This window comes from Hippocampus guttulatus, chromosome 17, assembly GCF_054856545.1.
Source record: "Hippocampus guttulatus isolate MCC_2025c chromosome 17, RoL_Hgut_1.0, whole genome shotgun sequence".
Taxonomy (NCBI): Eukaryota; Metazoa; Chordata; class Actinopteri; order Syngnathiformes; family Syngnathidae; genus Hippocampus; species Hippocampus guttulatus.
The window spans coordinates 10,333,929-10,355,130 of NC_141277.1; the positions used below are offsets into that span (position 1 = coordinate 10,333,929).

Sequence of the window (21,202 nt, forward strand, 5' to 3'; positions counted from 1 at the left end):
CTGACAAATCATTGGTAAATTATTACAATTATGAGTCAAGTGACTTTTGAATCAGCGCATGCAAGAAAGTTTGCGGATGTGTATGAAAAATAGTAAAGATACCCTGGAGTAAAGTCTATAAGGGAAATTGGTGCATGTCAGTGATTATTAAGCGAAATGTACAGCATAGATAACCTCAGTCAGACAGAATTATGAATATTAATACACCAGTAATTCACATTTCCCACTGCACCCAAAGGGCTGCACATAACTTCCAGTTAATTTTAATACCAAAAAAATGCTTTATGTTAAAAATACAGCACTCTCATGGGGTTTGGCATTCCCACCAGAAATACAATTCGCACAATACCGTTCACATATTGGTTTAAAATCCCACAGTAGCACCATCTTGCTGCGGCAGGGATTCTGCTGACACGAGACACAAATATTTTTGTGGATCTCGAAGAATGAGTTTGATAATACAAATGTTGTAATTGTATTAAATCTTCCTTTGCTAATTTAGTTGGAAAAAGACACCTCCATCCAATGCAAACTCCATTAGTTATTGCTTGCTGTCTGTTTAAATTAGCGCAAATTGTGAAATGTCTAACAGGTTCATCTGGCCTCCTGAAATATGTAGTTAGCTTTAAATAGATTTTCAAGGACATAATGGAGTGTGCTGTTTTTCAATGTCATAATGCTCAACTCCTTGCTCGTACCCTAATCTCACGAGACACAAAAAACAAGGCCTACATGTGAGACACAGGGAGCATTTAATTATTTACATTCGCAGTGGGTGTATGGGCTGGCAGCAATCATGGCCAATCAAATCAGCTCCAACTATTTTTATTTTTTTTTAAGCAGAGCATTCCTACCATGAGGTGCTGACAACTTAATTATTGTGTCTTGTTTGCAAAAAAAGATGGTATAATGGCCAGGGGGTTGCAGATACTTTTTTTATTCACCATGTCAGTATTTTCCATTTGGGGTCAGTTGACTTACATTTTGGTCATGTTATCATAAGTAATCTTCATGAATATTTTCACCCTATCTGAACAAATGTTCATTCTATTTACTGAAGAATATGATCCAAATGAGAAAAGTTGATTTTTGTTTTGCTACAACAAGATTGGACCTGGTTTGTCAGGATCTAGCTAGCGAGCACTCACACTTGTGCATTTTACTTCAGTGCTATTCATGCCATGTGTATTTGATGTTCTTTATGATTGAGAGAACATTCAAACTCCACACAGGGAGGCCGGAAATGGAATTGAACCATTTGCACTGTGAGGTCGATGCGCTAACCACTGGACCACCAGGCTGCCAACTAGAAGCTAAAAAAAAAAAAGTTGATTTCACTTGATATAGTTGTTTAACACCCATTCATTAAGATGGTCTTCCTGGAGAATGTCTCACAAAAAAATATTTAAAAAAAAACACAATGAAAAGTTTTTGTGGCATTTTGAAAAACATTTCCTGACCATTGTTGAGGTACCATAGACTGTAAATGGGGGCAAATGAAAAAAGAAAGAAGAAAATAGAATGCACAGACAATGACTTTGTAGCAACACAAAAGAGACAGAGAGACGGTGAGATGACAGACCGCCAGATGGTCTAATAAGGAAATATTACAGCTGGCAGCCACGCACCAACATTAATGACACGGGTCATGTCAGGGCCCAGAGAAGAGACTCTGTGTGCCATTTCATCTTCCTGAGGGTGTATGCTCTACGTTGGGCATATTTAGCAGTACTAGCAAGGTCAAGAAGCCCACCAACCCCCCTTCCCAATTATCACACTATAACCAAGAGGCAAACTTATTTTTTCAACCTTTCACTGTGCAATAGGAAATGTGTACGTTGGCCGAGGACCGATTTTTCACGGACCAAAAGATCGGGTCACGCTTGGACAAAGCTGCACTAAAGAAACAAAATTTACAGATAAAATCTGATATATCATCCCAATACTCCCGTGGTGATTGTTAAATAATTTCACAGTCTCTCATGCTGTGTTTGCTTGTGTCTGAGTTCCAGCTGGCGTGGTGGGCGTTTCCCTTCAGTGGTGCACCTGTCTCGCGTCATGATGATGCCACGACTTAAGGAATTGTCATTCCGACCACTCGGATAATTTGCATTGCTCAAGCCGTTGTTTCATGTGCAATTCTCTAGATCAGGGGTCCCCAACCTTTTTTGCCTCACGGACCGGTTTAATGTCAGACAATATTTTCAGGGACCGGTTTAATGTCAGACAATATTTTCAGGGACCGGTCTTTAAAGGCCGCATAAATACAACTAAATAACAGGAAAGCTGTGGTATTTTCGAAAACATAATAATAAACACGAATCACGACATGAGAAACGTCCTATCCAGCTACAACACTCTCTGGTCGCTCTTGTAATGTTTACACGTGGCTTCAAAATAAAGTGTGTCAAAAATACGACTCACCATCGCCGCATATTATGCAGATTGCGCTTGGTGCGTGGGAATCTTGTGTTGTGATCAAACCGTATTTTAAGTAGGACTCCTGACACTGTCTATTAAATGTAACCTTCTTTTTCTTGAAAGTCGTAGGCTCCTCCTTTGTCTCCTGGCTGGGCCTTTCCCCCTTCCCAAAAAAACTTTCCAAAGACCTTTGTTTTTTACTAATTTTGATAGCTCCTGGGTTTCATTTTAGCGGTAACCTATCACGTGACTGAGAAGCGCGCCTTCACCTGCGTCAAGAGTGACATACTGGAGATGGATGTAACAGAGGATTCAGTAATTTTTCAAAATAAAACATCTTTCAGATTACGAAATTAATAAAACGGAAGTAATGTAGGTTATGTATTATTTCTGTGTGGCCAGGTACCAAATGACCCACGGACCGGTACCGGTCCGCGGCCCGGGGGTTGGGGACCTCTGCTCTAGATGTTTCATAATTTTGCGATGTAATTTTTATTGCCATGTTTTTGTATCTATTTATGTATGTAGTGTTTTCGTTCTTACTTTTCTTCACGGTTTTTACAATACGCATTTTGGGTCCTCTTGTCCTTTTGAGACAAGCTATTTCCGTTATTTCCTTGCCTTTTGCAAGCGCTTTTTGCTACTCTCATTTCATCCTGCTTTATTGTACCAACGTCATTATTTGTACTTTGTCGGCCTGGCGCCTTTTTCTGTAAATAAATAATTTTGTTAAAACCTTTTATCTGAGTTTACGTTTGTAGGGTCCGATTCTGTCCGGACATCCTGACACCGTCTTTGGTTCAGTGATGCGATCCCTTCTGTCTTATCACTCTCAGAGGTCTTCATGAAATATTCTGACCAAGCTCCTACAGGAACACATAATGAGAAACCACTCAGCCATGACTCTGACACAAGAGCTTTTCGCCTATCTGTTTGGACAAGCCATGCTGAAGGAGGGGTGGGGGGGTCAGCTGTAAAACATCTTTATGGTCATGATGCTACACTAACCTGAAATGTCCCTGATTACATTTCGACAGCTATGAGGAAAATGAGTGGGAGAGGGAAAAGTGAGTTGAGACGGCAAGATGGATATATTGATAAAGGGAGCTAAAGAGAGAGGACAAACTGAAACTGGAAACGAGAAGTTGTGACTCGCCTCTAATTCAGATCGTTTTCAATGACCGGAACTAAAAATCATCATTCATCTCCAGTACATTCATTGTTTGGCTTCACCTGACACTGCAATTATTTCCTCAGCTCATAAAGATGTTATGCTTAAAAGAAGGAACAAATCAATGGAAATTATGTCAGCAAATATGGCTTTCTTTTACTTATTTAAAACCACTGTGGGACAAAGGTGAAAAGTAGGACAAGTAGAACATTTTCCAAGTGTTGACCATTTAAGTCATCATATCAGCAGTGATTTCGCTCGCCAATCACTTGTGTCAATTGTTCTCTCAAGCATCAGAATATCTTTCGATGTGCCTTCTTCTCACTTCAGGGGTCACGTGTGACTTTGTTGACTTTGTCCCTGCATAGCTTCATGATGTAGTCGTGGCGTAACTAGCTCGTTATTGTGCTGACGGCCTGTATTAGTGAAGGACAGCGAAGCCTTGGGGACAGTTTCATTACCGCATGCCCTTGGTGCTTTGTGAAGGTTCACATATGATGCCGCAAAAACAAACACAGCCGTGTACCCAATCGTATATTCTCCCATATACTTGGCATACATTGCCCATACTCTCTTTTTTTATGATACCGCCTTTCAAATAAATGCGGGGCCAGCAGCCAAGGCTGATAATTATAGTTTATGGTTTTAGATGGTCATTGAATCGTTAGATTGCCTCTCATTGCCTTCACGTCAAGAAACCAGGGAATAAAAATCCAATCTATGTCTTGGACCCCAGACTCACGGCCAAAGTAATGAAGGTGGATTATAATGGCAATTGGTTTTATATTATAAATGTTACAGTGCTCATCTTCTGGGGAAGCGGGGGATATATATATATCTATATATCTATATATATCTATATATATATATATATATATAAGAACTGATTCCAGTTCTTTTGCAAAGATTCCAAATATCCAGCATCAATGTGTGTGTTCATTGACTCAAACAGATTGCTCTTGCGCTGTTGGCAACAAGCATTAAAGTGGCATTTAAAAGAAGGCTCTGTGCTTTAAGCTGTTCTGATTGTGTTGTCTATGGAACATTTGAGAGAGCAGAGCACTGCAATGAAGTTTGAAGAGATGAAGAAGTAACGTATGACTTTGTTCCTTGAAAATAAATTGACACCGCCAATCATTTTGGAGAAGCCAACCACTATGTTTTGTTTTGTTACTTGTCTGCAGGGCTGAGAAAGTGGGTGTACGTGCCCATCACGTATAATATTGCATTTAAAACTTGGAAAAGCATCTCGAGTAAAAGTCAGACTCAAGTCTCGAATTTCAGAAATGGCATTGTACCCGGTAAATTAATCTGTATGCATATATTCCAAAAGCATGGATAAATAGCTTCCGCATCTGCCTGTGCGAGCAATCAAGTTTGCGACGTTTTTTTTTTTTGCAATCCGTAAACAGACCACCGAGCACAAAACCGATATCTGACTCAGTGGTCCAAAACACCTGTGTGCCAATCTTCTTAGCGTGTTCCGTGGCCAAAGGATGCTCGGTGTTTGCTTCATGTTTATTCATATCTCCGACTGTGTGTGCACAGCATGTGTGTGAATAGTCTGACGGTCATAGATAAGGTGGTGGCTATCTTATCAGGCTGAGCCAACCTATCCTAAGCCCTTAACAGGCCTCAGGTGCCTTTGCGCGTTGGCATTTTTCCATAGCGTCCTTTTATTTTCATATCAATTTTTGTAACTGTCAATCTCAGCTGTTGCCACGAGCACTCAAATTCCGCCTTCTGAGAGGCATTCCAGACTCCATTTCCCTTTCCTCTCTTTCTGGCTCAGACCCAACATTTGCCTCCGTGGAACCCTCTTGATCTTTGTAGAAAAATTGACCACATTCAATAATCGTCTTCTCCTGCCTTCTTGTCTTTTACCTATTTACAGCTTTATTTTTTTTACATCTCCCACCCACATCACCAAGTGTTATGTTTGCTTGTATTATAAAAGTTGTGGCAGACAGATTGCACAAGTCCAGTGGTGAGCACATGGACCTCACAGTGCAGAGGCCGTGGCTTCGATCCCAGCTCTGGCCTTCCTGTGTGGAGTGTGCATGTTCTCCCCGGGCCTGCGTGGGTTTTCTCCGGGTACTCCGGTTTCCTCCCACATTCCAAAAACATGCATGGCAGGCAGATTGAACACTCTAAATTCAGTGGCGTGCGGTGAGGTGCATGGTTGGTGAGGCACTGACTCCTTTAGTGTCAGATTTACAAATGTATGAAGCAAAAAAGGGAAGTGTATTCAATTGGCTAAACATTATACTTGCGACATGCAGATATATGGCAAGCAGCACGAGCCAGTTGCATGTATCAACCCAGTTTGTGATGATTGCGCAATGCAATGGGCATTCAGAGGTGAGGCTCTGCCTCACCTGCCTCCCCTGTCTCTGTCTAAATTGTCCCTAGGTGTGAGTGTGAGCGTGGATGGTTGTTCGTCTCTGTGTGCCCTGCGATTGGCTGGCAACTGGTTCAGGGTGTCCCCCGCCTACTGCCCGAAGACAGCTGGGATAGGCTCCAGCACCCCCCGCGACCCTTATGAGGATAAAGCGGATCGGAAAAATGGATGAATGAAATCTCGCACAAAAAACAAAATCATTTGTCGAGTTGATGATCAAGATAAAAGCATTGCAAGTTTAGCCACTGATTTAAACTCGACATGCAGGGCACCCTTCGAAATAAAAATCTTCATTAGCAATATTTGTCGAACCGGGCACACCCCCCATTTGGGTAGTTTTCCTTTCCTGAGAGTGTCCATATTTGCTGTACTGTATATCCCTTAACGGCTCTCTTCCTTTGCTAGTAGTCTTAAACAAAGCAGGATAGGAAACAGAGCAGAGGAGACGAATTGGGGGACCGTTGGCTGGATTTTGATTGCTTTTTGTTCAGTGTCCTGTACTCGAGTGGCTCCTATGGTGCATTGCTTTGTTGTCTCAGTGCATCTCCTTTCTTCCTCCGCATATCCTTGTGATTGCCTACTCGACCACCTATTCTGAAAGTAAACGGCGTTGGTTGAAGTAAACAATGATTTTTGTGGGGAGTTTTTTTTCTCCTCTTTTTAAACATATTTAATTAGTGCTTGTTTTTAGTCACGTACTGTATATGTAAACATTGATACAAGTGAAGGAACAGGCTCTCATTTGCATTTCATTTGAATTAGCACCCCTCCACGTTGTCTGATGTCGCATTAGTGGATCCGTGATCAAACGATGGGGATTGCTGGCTTTGAGCCAAGAATGGCCCATTTCCAATTTTTTTGTTTGTTTTTTTTCTCCACCACATAGCGAACTGTGCTTTCTAGGGTTGGTTTCTAATGAAGCTTTGGGCTCAGCGAAGATACAACAAAATACCACAATCAACTCTTAGAGAGCCCCATTTTACTAGGATTGGAAAACATGGCACATTTATTTCTTCCAAAACTCAATTTTGGATCGCAAAGGTGATTTGTTGAGGTTTGTGCCATGCCCATATTTGAAGCCTAATCTCACCTGCAAGCACTTTTTGTATGGCAACTGCATTAGAAATTCATTGCTTCGTCCAAAAATAAGTCTGCCCTTCAACCAGTCTCCCACGCATGCTTGCATTGGTGCTGTTATGACGATTATGAAACAATATGTTGTGTCGATGTGTGCCGGGAGTGTAATTAGCCCTGATCTACTTTAATCCCCTCTTTGCTTCAAAATATTTAGCTTTCATCTTATTTCGATTTTTTATTTAGATTTTCTTGCATAATAAGAATCCATTTTCTGAATAATTTTAGACCAGCCAATTAATGCTGTCAGCTTCTATACAAGGCATGCGGGATTTGCTTTTGCTGATTTGCTTGTTTGTTTTACGTTGCCACAATTATTTATATATATTTTTTGTGCTCTTTGATGCTGTGACCTCTTCATGTCCCGTCAGTGCAGAAGTGCTGAGCTGTAAAAAAAAAGATCTGTAATTATGTAAAAAGAGTCTGAAAGAAGTAAACAAGCTGAATGTGAATATGTGTTGATCTGTGCATGGAAAGCAGAGATGTAGATACAATTTGTGTTTGTAAATGAGGACATTTGAAAATGAAACCGACATCTGGTTGCAACGTTTGGGAACTGAGAGGTCACAATCATCTCGGCTTTTGGGCATCTTTGGAACAAAAAGCATTTGGCCCGCAGGCCTCAGTGAACTGATGGGATTTATGGTAACTGGTGAAATGGATGGGTAAAATCCATCCATCCATCCATCCGTCCATTCATCCATCCTCTACCGCTAATCCTGTTCAGGGTCACGGGTGTGTTGGGCCAATCCTAGTTGACCCCAAATAGGCAAACATGTATTTTCAGAAGCAATTTGAAGTCATTCATGAAGCATGTGCTTGGAAGATGGGAAAAAGCTGCTGTACGAGGGAGGAAAATCCCAGCATGCTCAGAGACAATATCCAAATTCCACACAGAAAGGCCTGAGTTCAGATTTGAACACAGAACCTTGACCTGTGAGCCAGGCATGCTCCCCACAAGAGGTGCTGCTCTCTGAACAAAGCGACACCGAGGAAATCCTCATAAGACATGGCCGGGGATTTTTGACTTGAACACACTGACAGCGTTTGAAGTTTGACTGAATTGGATTTTCTTTCCTCTTCAATCTCAAATGCCCAATTTCGGGACTCAGCCCATCTTCCCCTCTCTTGTAGCTGCTGGAGTTAAACCTCCGCTATTCTGCTGTAATGGAGTTATTTCAGCTTTTATATTCAGCACCAGACTGCTTCATCAAACTTTGTGACGTGGCTGCAGCAACAGCCGTTTTACAACACGGATGATTTACCTTGATGTGTGTTGCATGCTAAGTGAGGCTTGTGCGCACGTGCAAAAATGTGTGTGTGTGTGGGTGTGTGTGTGTGTGTGTGTGGGTGCTTGCGTGTGGTAGCAGACAGTGTGGTCATATGCTCACCTATCCCTGACAGCAGACTGATGGGCAGGTGGAGAGAATAGAAGCCAGATGGAAAGAAGAAGGCAAAAAAAAAAAAGAATGTCCAAAGGAGAATTCACAAATGCTTTACGCTTGCATTTTGCATTGGATCTGTCGGCATTACGGCTCTTGTTCATTCAGGAAGTGATAACAATGAACAGACTGATGAAAACATTACTTTAATAATCATCAAATATTGACGCCAAGGTGGATTATCTTGGACTGGAAGGAACCTCGCCTTAAAATCGATATTATTTCAAGCAAAATTAATGCATTTTTCTATGACCCCACCCAGAGGGGTTTTATGGGTTTTCGATGTCAAAATTCAACACTGTGCCAGTTTTGGTCTATTTCTGAATGATTTAATTTCATAGGAGGAGATGAAGGCTCGGTTAGGGAAATGACAAGTATCAATGATTTTAGGAATGTCAGAACATTGCAAAACTAAATTCCCGTTTTTTTTTTGTTATTTTCAAATCCTTTCAAAGTTTTTTGAATGTAACTGACTGTGGTTTCCACTCAACAGGGTGAAGAAGAGGATTGTGCAGAAGTTCACCTTCTCCAAGGTAATTATTATTATTTTGGCGAATATGCTCAAATACGGTGATGTTTTCATGACTGTCTGCATCATTTTGTATTTGCATCATGAGGATTATAACTGTAGAATAATGACTGTAAAATCCTTTGAATACCATGCACCCGTATATGATTTGCCCAATAATCATTGAAAAGTAGTTCCTTCACTGTACTTGTGTATAATACGTTCCCTCGATTTGCTGCTATCATTTACTAGTGATGAATATCAAAGAACACTCGAAGCATCCCAATAAAGTCGAAATGCTTTTAAATCCAGGTTAAAAAACAAAAAAATAAAAACATACTCTTTTCCCATACCGATGATTAAGGTCTTTCGGATTCTTTTTCAACATCACGTTTTCAGAAATCTTGTTCTAGCACTGCGTGCACTCTTGGTGATTTTAGTAAGCTATTTTTTAAACTTTTCTTTTCAATGTCTTAAATTGCGCAACTGCTTTTACTTTGTAAATGTGACGTCGTGTATGAAATGCGCTATAAATCAGTGATTTTTTTTTGCAACCATGCTTAGATTCTGCTAAATGTGAAAAATGTTTTTTTTTTTTTTTATGAGGCCCGCTCTGTCATACATCCCGTTGTGGTATTTTTATTGATTTTATTTTTTAAGTGTTATTCACGCGATTTTACGGTACAAATTACTTGAATGCATTTTTCATTATTGTTGACTTCAAAGCTGTAGCTCATATTGAAGCCGTATAGGAAACAGTTCTCAGTGTGATACAAACATTGCAAAATGCAGACAGATTTGCTTGACTTCACTGCTTGACTTCCCGAAAAAAACCAACAAAAAACATAATTTGATGCAAGAGAAAGTCTTAGCGAGAGTTGGTCGTGACCTCCACGGGGCCGTCAGTGTGGTGTTCTCTGCCTCTGCGTCTGTCGCCTGTCTGTGGCCGTATTCTGTGACCGTGGTGACGTGTGTGTCAGTGGTAGGCGGCTTGATGTGCATATATATGCGTGTGCGTATGCGATGAAGCGGATTCAGTGAAGGCAGATTGAGTTCCTCTCTCCAGAAAACATGGACATACACCCCCACCTGTCCACTAAATACCCCGACAGAGTGGATGCACATGTAGCGATATATCCAGATTCCAAAGAGGCCAATGCCATACCTTCATTATGACACCTCAAACTATAAGGTTACGTACAGGGACGTCTGCGACCGCCACAGTGCTTTGATCATAAATGCTCTGTGTTCATTCACTTACAGGATAGCTTGAACAGATGTCACTCATTAAGATTTACAAGAATGATCTTTTTTTTTTTTAATTGATTTTTTAATATGAATATTTTAGATAAACATGACTGGTTGAATCAAAGTATCAAATTGTTGCTCATGCAGCGACTGAGGGAAGATAAATGGAGTGTGAATAGTGTGCTGAAGTTGGCTGGCGTTAATTTGAGTTTGCAAAGAGTGAAAGTCAGTTGCTTGCACGGATGGTTGTTCGTCTCTGTGTGCCCTGCGATTGGCAGGCAACCAGTTCAGGGTGTTGCCATTCATTCGCAGGGCACACATACACAAACAACCATTTGCGCTCACTATTACATTTAAGGACAATTTGGAGTGTTCCACTGACCTCCCATGCATGTTTTTGTAATGTGGGAGGAAACATTATTATTTTTTTATTTATTTTGCTGGAGCCCAGTCTATTTTTAAAGGTCACATTCGGAAATTCACAGTTCTCTGTCACAGTTATCTCTAATGATAACTATAAAACAAACACATGTGAAGCATAACGTAAGTGAAAACACTTGAATACAAATATATATTTTTTAGATTGTGATGCTTCATGTCCAAATGAAATTCTGACATTTCATGTGAGTGGCATTCCACTTATTGGGTGGTAAAAGACAATCTGACGAACCGAAAGGGCAATTTCACAACTAATCCCCATTTTGCCTTCAAAGACTGAACTAAATACCACTGAAAAATGAGAAGCTTGTACTCTTCTTCATCTTTTCTGTGTGCCATCACAGTTCTCTTATTAGCATTCAGGTCAGAAAAGTGCTTTGTAGATGACTCAACGTGTCAACTGTACAAGTGTGAACGTACATCTCTTGCCAATGTGTGTCTGTGTGTGAGGTCGCTAGTAATGTGAGTGTGCGCTTTGATCCCTCAGTGTCGCCATGTCACCCTAATCACTGTTTCACAGTCAGTCTGTGTCGAGGTCGCAGCATTCAAACACACATGTGTGTTTGGACGGGGGATTTGTGCACATTTTAGTTTGGACATGTGTCTCAGTATGACGAAATGATAGAGAAATAGAACAAGTGAGGGTACTGGGTACTATGAAGTCATGTGAAGTCCCAGTACACAGTAAAAAGTCCCACTACCCTAGAGGCTAAAATTGAGAAGTGCCATATACACTGTATGTCTATGTACCGGTGTGTGTGTGTGTGTTTATACAGTACATCTATATATACCGTATACATATCTATATATACGGTATAACGTATATATCTATATATACGGTATATATATACGCACATGGGATTAGATTTTCAGCTGCAGTGTTCCAGAGTCAGTATTAGTATCACTGACGGCAACCTCTGACCTGAGCACTGTCGACATGGCGTGATAAGACAAGGCATATCTTTCCAGAGGAGCGCAATCCAGAGGCTGCAGACAGGCACGAGCTCGCTCTCTCTCTCTCTCACCCCTCCCTGCCCCCCAAGCTGGACCCCAAGCTGGGTTGACAGTACCCATGTAGCCTCTGCGCCCTGACAAGGCCAAATTAAGATCACCACCAGACGCCATCGCCCTAACCGAGAATTGCTGACAAGGGAGAATTGTGCTAACCGAGCTTCATCCCTACTTTGATGACATAGCAATGACAGTGGAACCTCGAAACCCCTTTGTGGTTGATTCAGAATCCAACCAAAATTCAGGGGAAATTCACCAAGACCAATTTGGAATTATTTTATACAACAAAGAATAAGAGCAAATTGCTGTTTTGTCTCTCTTGGCGAATATTCGCTCAGCACATTTGACAATAAACTTGTACTTGGTACTTGGTACTTGATCATGCTGTCATTAAACATGAGAGAGAAAAAAAATGAATTCACCTTTTTACACCCAAATTTGAGGTGCCTCACTGGGCTCCTCTGAGAAGTGAGAAATTGATCAAGAATGAACTTTAACCACTCAAACAATATTTTTCTATTCGGGAATGCAAATCATTAACTGGAAAGAGTGGTTAGGTACCGCAAATATACCGGTGGCTTTTTGACCCTGGAATTCTTTTCGATGGGAAAAAATACTGAACAGGTCCGAACAAATAGGAGGTCAACAGAACTCTTGCTCATGCTATAAAGTGCCGAAAAACATGAGAGCCGAGGCTACAGAATTCATCCTGTTGGCCGACAAGGCAAGGGTTCCAATTAAATGTAACGCTATTGACTTGCCATGTTGACAAGGGAGGAGCGAGCACTGAGCTAGCATGTGTTGCTGACGAGACACTGGATGCTGTGACAAGCTGTTTGCTATTCCCCGGCCATGCTGCCGTGGCCGGGGTCACATTGACAAATCCAGTTTGGAGAAACCTCAGCCTATCTTTCCAGCAAACATTGGTAGTGCTTGAATGTGTGTATCCATTGATGGGGATTAGCGGGTTTGTGTGAGGTTGCCTCACTGGGCTGGCCCCGGTTGCTGTTGGAGATCGGGATGTGTATGCGTTTAATGTCAGCGATTGTGTGCTTGTTCGTTTGCAAGGCTGACAGGGGTAAAGCACAGATTGCAATGACAAAGAAAAGGAATTTGAATGAGGGAAAAAAAGAGGATCGGGTACGTTTGCTTGGAGGATGGAATAGGCTTTGGCACCATTGTTATTCGTCATCTTTGTCATTCTGCCTCCCCTTATCTCTCTATTTCAAATCTAGCGCTTACTCTTGACTCCAGCTTTGCTCACCCAATGTCTGTTCCCTTTAATTTATCTCATTTATCTCCATTGTTTTGATGTTAAGAAAAAAAAATCACAATTCTTGCTCATTCTAATCTGATCCGAATGCACTTCATTTATTTACTTTTTTTAAAATCTTGATGCAAACTTTAACTTTGTAAATCTGAATCTTGCATACATCATGCGGGTACATTAATGTAGTGATTTGCAAACAGTTTGCAGCGGCACATGAGTGTGCCATCAGAGGGCGTGCTGCTGGAAATGATCCAGTGTCACTTATTTGAATGAAAAATGATATATGTACTTAAAAAAAAAATGCCAGGTATGTCGTGTCACAGTCAGAACGATGAAATGTTCTTCTAATAGATGACAGAAATACATAACCTATGTATCTACATTTTGTGATTTTTTTTTCTTCATATGTTCATTCCTCCATTCATTTTCCGATCCGCTTATCCTCACAAAGGTCGGGGGGTGTTGGAGCCTATCCCAGCTGTCTTCGGGCATTAGGCGGGTGACACCCTGAACCGGTTGCCAGACAATCGCAGGGCACACAGAGACGAACAACCATTCGCGCTCACACTCACACCTAGGGACAATTTAGAGTGTTCAATCAGTCTGCCACGCATGTTTTTGGAATGTGGGAGGAAACCGGAGTACCCGGAGAAAACCCACGCAGGCCCGGGGAGAACATGCAAACTCTACACAGGGAGGCCGGAGCTAGAATTGAACTCCGCACTGTGAGGTCGATGCGCTAATCACTGGACCACTGGGCCACCTCCATAATATATTCCTGCATTTATGTGTAATGTTAAATGAATGTAGTTTCATTGTTCGGTATATACTGGGCTTTATTTTAGGGATGCAGGATTACTGCATGGCACCCGAGGTAACTGCACACAGGCAGGTTAGACCCGGTTTTGGTCATTTCATAATATTCAGATAATGTTGTAGAGATGTGTCAACCAAGGCAGTTTCACAATAGCCACAGCTAACCAGACACAGAAAATGGGCAGATCTCAGCCACTCCTGTAGTCCTGCCTCCAAAGAGCCCTCGGCAATATCAACCCCGGACAGAAGATAGTCCACCTAAGAGTCCCCAGACTCTGTTTCCTCATTGTAAGCAATGTTGTTGGAAAAGGAGGTTTTCTCCCCACTAAATGACATTATTATGAGACAAGGTCAATAGCCTCCCAACCCACTATACACAGTGTGTGGTGCACCACTTCCCCCTCCAGAGCTGCTGGATGGTAGACCATAATTTCCTCAAAGCTGTCTGGTAGTCATTCTCCATGGATGAGCCAAATTCTTCCCACGACTGAGTTTTTAAGTATCGACGCTGAATCCCGCTTGCATGGTCCCACTTGCCAAAAGGTTGCGATAAGATGCCTGATTTAACCGGAAGGCATCCCTCAGCACAGATGTCCTAGAATGGGTTTGGGGATGAAGGTCACAACATACCCCGACAACTTCGGCCAAGGCTCCGGTCAGCCCGCTCAGCAACGGAGGCACCAAACATGGCCCACTTCGACTCAATATCCCTTCAAAGTTCTACCAGAAGTGGGAGCTGAAACATCTTCTGACAGGGAACTCTGCCAGACACTCCAAGAAACCCCTCACAATACATTTGGGACTGCCAAGCTGTGTATCAAAGTGAGCCCGACAATATGAAACCAGAAGCTCTCTATCTCACCACACCGGCCGGCTCAGTCTCCTTTCTTACCAGTGGGACCACACAAACACCTCCACCATAGTAAGGTGACACCTCAAGGCGGGCGTATGTTTGTTTGTGTGTATTTATGTTAATTAATTCATTATAAGTGGTGTCTTGATGTTTTTTTGTTGTTGTTTTTCATTTCCCACTGCCCGTCTCGCTGGCAGCACCCCTACCCCCACTTGCCTTATTTGCCTAGCCATCTCCGGTTGTCTACAGGCCAGTCTCTAGTCCAACAGACTCATTGATTTCAACCTCTCTCTCCTCTATCTCCATTTCTCTCTCTCTCTCCCTCCCTCTCAAATAAACACACAAGCACACACAAACACACTCTCCCTCAGCATTTCTGCCACCGCCTCCACCCTTGCTTAGTAACGGCTCTAATTGCAATCAATTAGGAAACTTCAGAAGGCTGAAATAGGAGCTGTGACAAGGGGCATCGGCTGAGCTGGCAGAGAGAGAGAGAGAGAGTCGGTGTGGAGGGATGAGCTAATGGTAATAATGTGATTGATGTGGCCACAGCATCTGAAAGTCACATCATTTTTCACACAAGGTATTGATCGGTGACAACCTCCTCTTTTTAGCTCTGAGGCTCAACGGATAGGGAATGGTCCTCATGCTGCCACATTTGAGGCATTGGAATATACCAAACGGAAATGTATTCACACATTCTCCAAAAGGCATTCTCATGTAATTATGTAAAAAGAAATCAATCAATAAATAAAGACAATCATTGTGTTGAATGACCAGATATTATCACTTATTACTTATTTGCATGAGTCACTCATGGTGTAGTGGTACATTCGCCCGACTTATATGAGGGCAACGTGGGATCAGTTCCCACTCTGTGGCGCTGTGGATGTCGGCTTGCTGGCGACCAGTTCAGGGTGTTGTCTGCCTTTCGCCCGAAGTCATCTGGGATAGGCTTGAGCACCACCCTGCGACCCCGTTCAGGATAAGTGGTGTGGAAAATGGATGGATGGATAGATGGACTACTTATTTGCATATGGAAAGCGCAAGGAAGTCATCCATTAATTGCTGTTTGTCAGTATGTTCTGAGTATAGCACCGAAAATGCTTTACCCATTGCTATAAAACCTTGACCCATGGATGCAAAAGTACAACTTCCATTTCGTGCTTTCTGAACTAGCCTTTGCATGACCCGATGTACCCTACTTGGATGAGAGACAACACATCCTTGATGACCACCAAAGCAGTTGCACTCGATTGAATGACAATGAAATGACCTGAATGAATGAGAATATTCACAGCAAAACTCCACTTTCAAATTTGGGGAATTTGTCATTTACAAGTACACAGTTGTCCCGGATTCAACACGGCACACACAAAAGTGTAACAGCTGGTGAACCAGGTTGCAGCCCAACCAGATAACTGGATTTAATTCAAATTCAGAACATTAAATACAGTCATGCTTAAAGATAATAAAAGGATTGCACCGGCAGCACATTTCATTGCTTGTAGACAGCGTGAAATAGCTTGTCAAAGTCTCGCATCTCCGCAGGAAAGTACCCTGTGTTTTCATAGCATGCAGCTATAGCTTCTACTGTTATGGAGTCAGGAGCAGCTGATCAAACATCGTCCTGACCTTCCCCATTTCTTTATTTCAAATTGTCTGCATATGTTGAGCTTATTGGTCCCAAGACACAACCTCACAGACAACTTTCCTCAAATCGTCTTTTGTAGCGATACGACGACTTTCTCCCAATGAGGGTCAAGTTTTTCCTCCCTAATGGCAAGTATTATAAACACTGGAGTATTATTTACCAGAAGTGCTTCTTTATAGCTTATGTTGTCTGTTGCCAAGGCAACTTTCCATAATCGTTTGATGCAAAGCTTGTAAATTAATAAAATGGTCATTTAAAAAAAAAAAACTTTAGCCAAGGGCTTAAGTGTTTTTTTAAGGCATACTGTATAGTCTAGGGTCTCATGTTTAGCTGTCTTTACCCCAGGGCCGACAAACCCTTTTATCTTGTCACCCTAATGCATGCATGCGCCTGTGTGTGCTTGTGTGTGTGTGTGTGTGTGTGTGTGTGCGTGTGTGTGTGTGACAAAAAAGCAAAAGAGTGCCAGTGTGAGAGAGCAGGATAGGGAGATGGAATGATCAATACGGAGACGTCAGGAGGTCTGCTTCTACCAGAGAGAGAGAGAGAGAGAGAGAGAGTGAGAGAGAGAGCTATGGAACAGGACACCCAGCAGTGAATGGAGGAGAAAGCAATCGAATGGAGGCAGTGAGGAAAATAAGCCGGTAGGAGTGTTGTAGTGTGTGTGTGTGTGTGTGTGTGTGTTGTGGGCGTGGGGGTGGAACAAATGAGGCGGGCCAGGTCATTTTGGGGCTTGTATACAGTGGGAACGTATCAAGGAAGAAAGACGGTGACTCAACGATAAATAAAGCAAAAAGGTGGAATGAAGCGGATGAACATGATCACGTCATTGTTCAAAAAAATACAAAAAAGAAAGCGTTTGACCGTTTTGGCACCACACTCATTAATTGTGTACAATTCTGCATATTTTGCTCTTGATATCGGTGCTTTAGAAAAATGAAGGTCGATGCACCATCAAAATTCTTATTCTCAAATAATTGTCATGATCTTTAAGTGTTTTTGTCACGTTTCCCTTTTTTATTCTGAAACCGTTAAAAGCCAGGATATAATTAGGAAAAAGTTTATTGGTAAATATCAAATTCTATTTTTTCCTCTACATGGCAGTGTCTGGATTTTTTTCTTAAATGAACAAAGTGCACAAAGTGATCATCAGAAAACAAATTTGGCTTTTTTTCGGGTATTTTTATCAATTCAAAAAATAAATAAAATGCATTCCTTCATTGAACTGCTCCACATTTTCTTTTTACCTGACAAAATAAGTTAGTCAAAGTTCACAACAAATCCGTACCATTTAGGAAACCGATTGTTTTGCAAGTATAAAATGCATTTAGGGAATTCATTACAGAACCAAAACATGTGATGTGTGTGCGTGTGTGTGTGTGTGTGTGTGTGTGTGTGCGCCCGCGTGCACGCCCTGGTGTCGAGTGGGCGGGAAGATTGGAGCCTGCGGCTTGCTTGTTTGTGCTGCGAAGTCACAAGGGGAAAGGGTGGGGGGGGGTGGCGGAGCAAATTGTGTGATCCGATCTTGATACTGACTTGGTATTGTTACTATCGAGAGTTGGTTCGATCCGTCCACCATGAGGGCTAGTGTGATGGAGCAGGTGAAATATCTTGGCAAGTTAATCATAAATGTAATTTTAAGGCCTGCAGAAAACCTCAAACAAAGCGTGCCTTGCTTTGGTCCGATGTCAAAAAATAAAATAAAATAAAAAAGTGGTTGTGTAAATGATATAAATAAGAAGGACAAAATGGAGATCCTCATTTTCGCATACAACTCATCTTCTGTACCGGTTACCCTGTTCAGTGACGGGTGACCTTGAGCCTATTCCGGACAACACCCTGGACGGCCAATCCCATGGCAAAGAGACGGACAACCATTCACACAGGCATTCGCACCAGCACCGAGTGGAAACCGAACCTTCCTTAAAATAACAATAATAATAACAGTAAATATATTTATAAGAATCGTTTTGATGCATAATTCAGGCATCGTAAACATCAAATGGGGAAAGAAGTCAACGTTATTCCTCAAGATCTAAAAGCTTCGACTTGACACCCATAATGAATATTTAAACTTTGATGACCTTCCCCCTCCATGTGTCAGTAAATGATTCATCATTCTCCTCCCACCTCTCTATTTTTATACCTTTTGTCTTCTTTTTATCTTGCTCTCTTTTGTCTTTTGCCCCCCTCCACCCCCAGTTTGCTGTCATTCGAGATTTTTCAAATCTTTAATCAACACAGAACCATGGAGAGATGAAGCAGCTCACGGACGACTGCAAACGAACACTCCTATAAATAAGAAAACTGAGCTATGTTTATGCTCTCTGTGGAAATCATGAAATGTTTATTTTTTTTTTCCACGAGACCTGAGGATTAAATTTCATCATGGGTTCTGTGTATAGTACAATTTAATGGATGACAAGCAGCATACACCCTTGTATATTATCAGATGTACTAGATTAAAAAAACAAAACAAAAAAAAATCAAATTTTAGGCCAAAAAATGACCACGATACCTGACGTAAGGAAATTACATTCTCTAGGGGGCAAAAGTTTTTCAATATGAAACATGAAACACCCAGGATACAAAAGGCTTCAATCTGAGTTGTATTATACCAGGAAATTGAAGATTTGATATCACATAGCACAGTTCCTAAACCTCTAATTTACGAATAACTTAAATAAATAAATAAATAAAACAATCAATATTTACTGTAGTTTTAGAGAAATTTATCGAGTTCTTTTCTTTGACACTCAGACCAAGAAAGCACTCTGAGGACAAAAACAACTCAAAGATGTTGCCGTAGAAATGAGATATAAATTCATTTAGGACAATTACGCTGTTGAATACCCGTACATGTCACAGACGTTGATAAGCAGGCTAATTGAACACCGATTTCAGTGTTCAATGTAAAAGTCTAGTCTCTGGTTAGCGACAAGGACTTGTTCCTGTTATTTTATTTTTTTGGGACAAGTTATTTGTTTGGAGACCTTGGGCAGACAACTCACAAGTCGGGGAAAAGATTACACTATCATGTGTGTGTTTGTCTGTGTGTGTGTGTGGGGGCAGGGGGGAGTAAGTGTGTGTGCATGCGTGCGTGCATGCGTAAAGACAAAGGGAAAGTCAGATAGGGTGGGACAGTGTGTGACGGGATATGCCCATGTGTGTCCTCCTCCAGCCATAATGCATTAGTGTAAGCCGATCCGTCTTCTCCCTCGCGGGCTTTAACCTTGGGATGGACGGAGATGCAGGTTGCATAGATTTATTCTGATAAAAATATGACTATTAGCAGTCAACACCATATGCGTCTATTTCAGTGGGACCTTGATTCTTCTGTTGAGTTGCATGCGGCGTACCGTTCAAAACGCTCGCATCTCCAATCCTAATTCCTTATTGAAGTGAATGGGAATGCCATTGAATCAGTTGCGACACCCTCCAAAAAAACAACGGCGTCAATTTTTGTGAGGTGATTTTTTTGGGGGTGTGTGGGTGGGATTGAAAAAAGCATGCTACAGTTGGCCCCATTTGTGTTGAAATATAAGTTGTTTAGTGTTTTAGAACTACCGCGACAATCATATTAGTTTTGTTTGCTTGTTTAAAGTGCTTTCCATTGTGTGTTAAAAAACTGCTCTGCTTGAATTCATTGGAGTGATGGAGTTGAATGTGAAAGATTTTTATCAGCTTTGGCAGAGGCCTTTCCTTGACTTGAAAATGACACGCACATTGCAGTGTTCTTCACGCTTAATACACCCCAACGTCGCATTACTCCCTTTGTGACCATATTTTTCTATCACAATAATGCTACCATCCAAATTCCGGTTACACTCCCGCAAGTTCTCCCTCGACTATTTATATAATCATCTATTTTTACAAGCTAATCTGCTCAAGTAGAGTCTCGCAAGATGTAAGCGGGAAAGTAAGTTACTTCATTTGCAAACATGCTTTCCTCTTCAAAAATCCCCATGTAGGTAAAAAAAAAAATTAATGTTGAGCAACATCCTCCAGTCATACTCACCTTTAGTGCATTCGAAATCCCACTGCCCAGATACGTAGACCAGTATGGCAGTACTTGGGACTGAAGGAAGGATGGTGATTCAAGCCTCTCCCCTGCCCACAATAAAATATTCTCTACAATGAGAATAAAACTTGCACCATCTGAAATTTATTTTCGAATGGAAAGAAATTCAATGTGCTGGCAGCAATACAACGTCCCCTCTAAATCAATTACTTGTGAACCTCATTATGAAATAATCTCACCTTTCCCAAAAGAATCAATTCATACATATGCTTTTGTTATCCATCCATCCGTTTTCTGAGCCGCTTATCCTCACAAGGGTGGAACCAACCACAGCTGTCTTCGGGCTGTAGGTTTGGGGGACACCCTGAACCGGTTGCCAGCCAATCGCAGGGCACACATAGACAAAAAAACCATTCACGCTCACACCAAGGGACAATTTAGAGTGTTTCATCAACCTGCCATGCATATTTTTGTAATGTGGAAGGAAAACGGAGAACCCGGAGAAAAACCACGCAGGCATGGGGGAGAACATGCAAACTCCACACAGGAAGGTCGGAGGCAGAATCAAACCCTGCACCTCTGCACTGTGAGGCCGACGCGCTAACCCCTTTTTATGATCCTGACACTCAAATTTGATGAATTTTACTGAGGAAAAAAAGCCTCACTTTGATTGGCCAGGTAGAAACATCCCCACTTGAAGATTGGCCTGTAATGTTAAGAAAATATCCGGGTGTCAAGGGGTCATTGACTTACTCTCTCTCCTGCGCACAAACACACACATGCACTTTTTTAGCACACTTGTGTGCACACTTGCGCG

At 41.7% G+C, this 21,202-nt stretch overlaps 1 protein-coding gene across 2 annotated transcripts in view; it reads left to right on the forward strand.

The window, feature by feature from the left end:
• The window catches only part of cntfr (ciliary neurotrophic factor receptor), a 188,833-nt gene that overhangs the window by 15,802 nt on the left and 151,829 nt on the right, over nucleotides 1–21,202 (forward strand). For both annotated transcript variants that reach the window (XM_086135873.1, XM_086135872.1), the window contains exon 2: nucleotides 9,063–9,102. The gene's annotated coding sequence lies outside the window, so the exon portion shown is untranslated. The remainder of the gene's footprint in view (nucleotides 1–9,062; nucleotides 9,103–21,202) is intronic.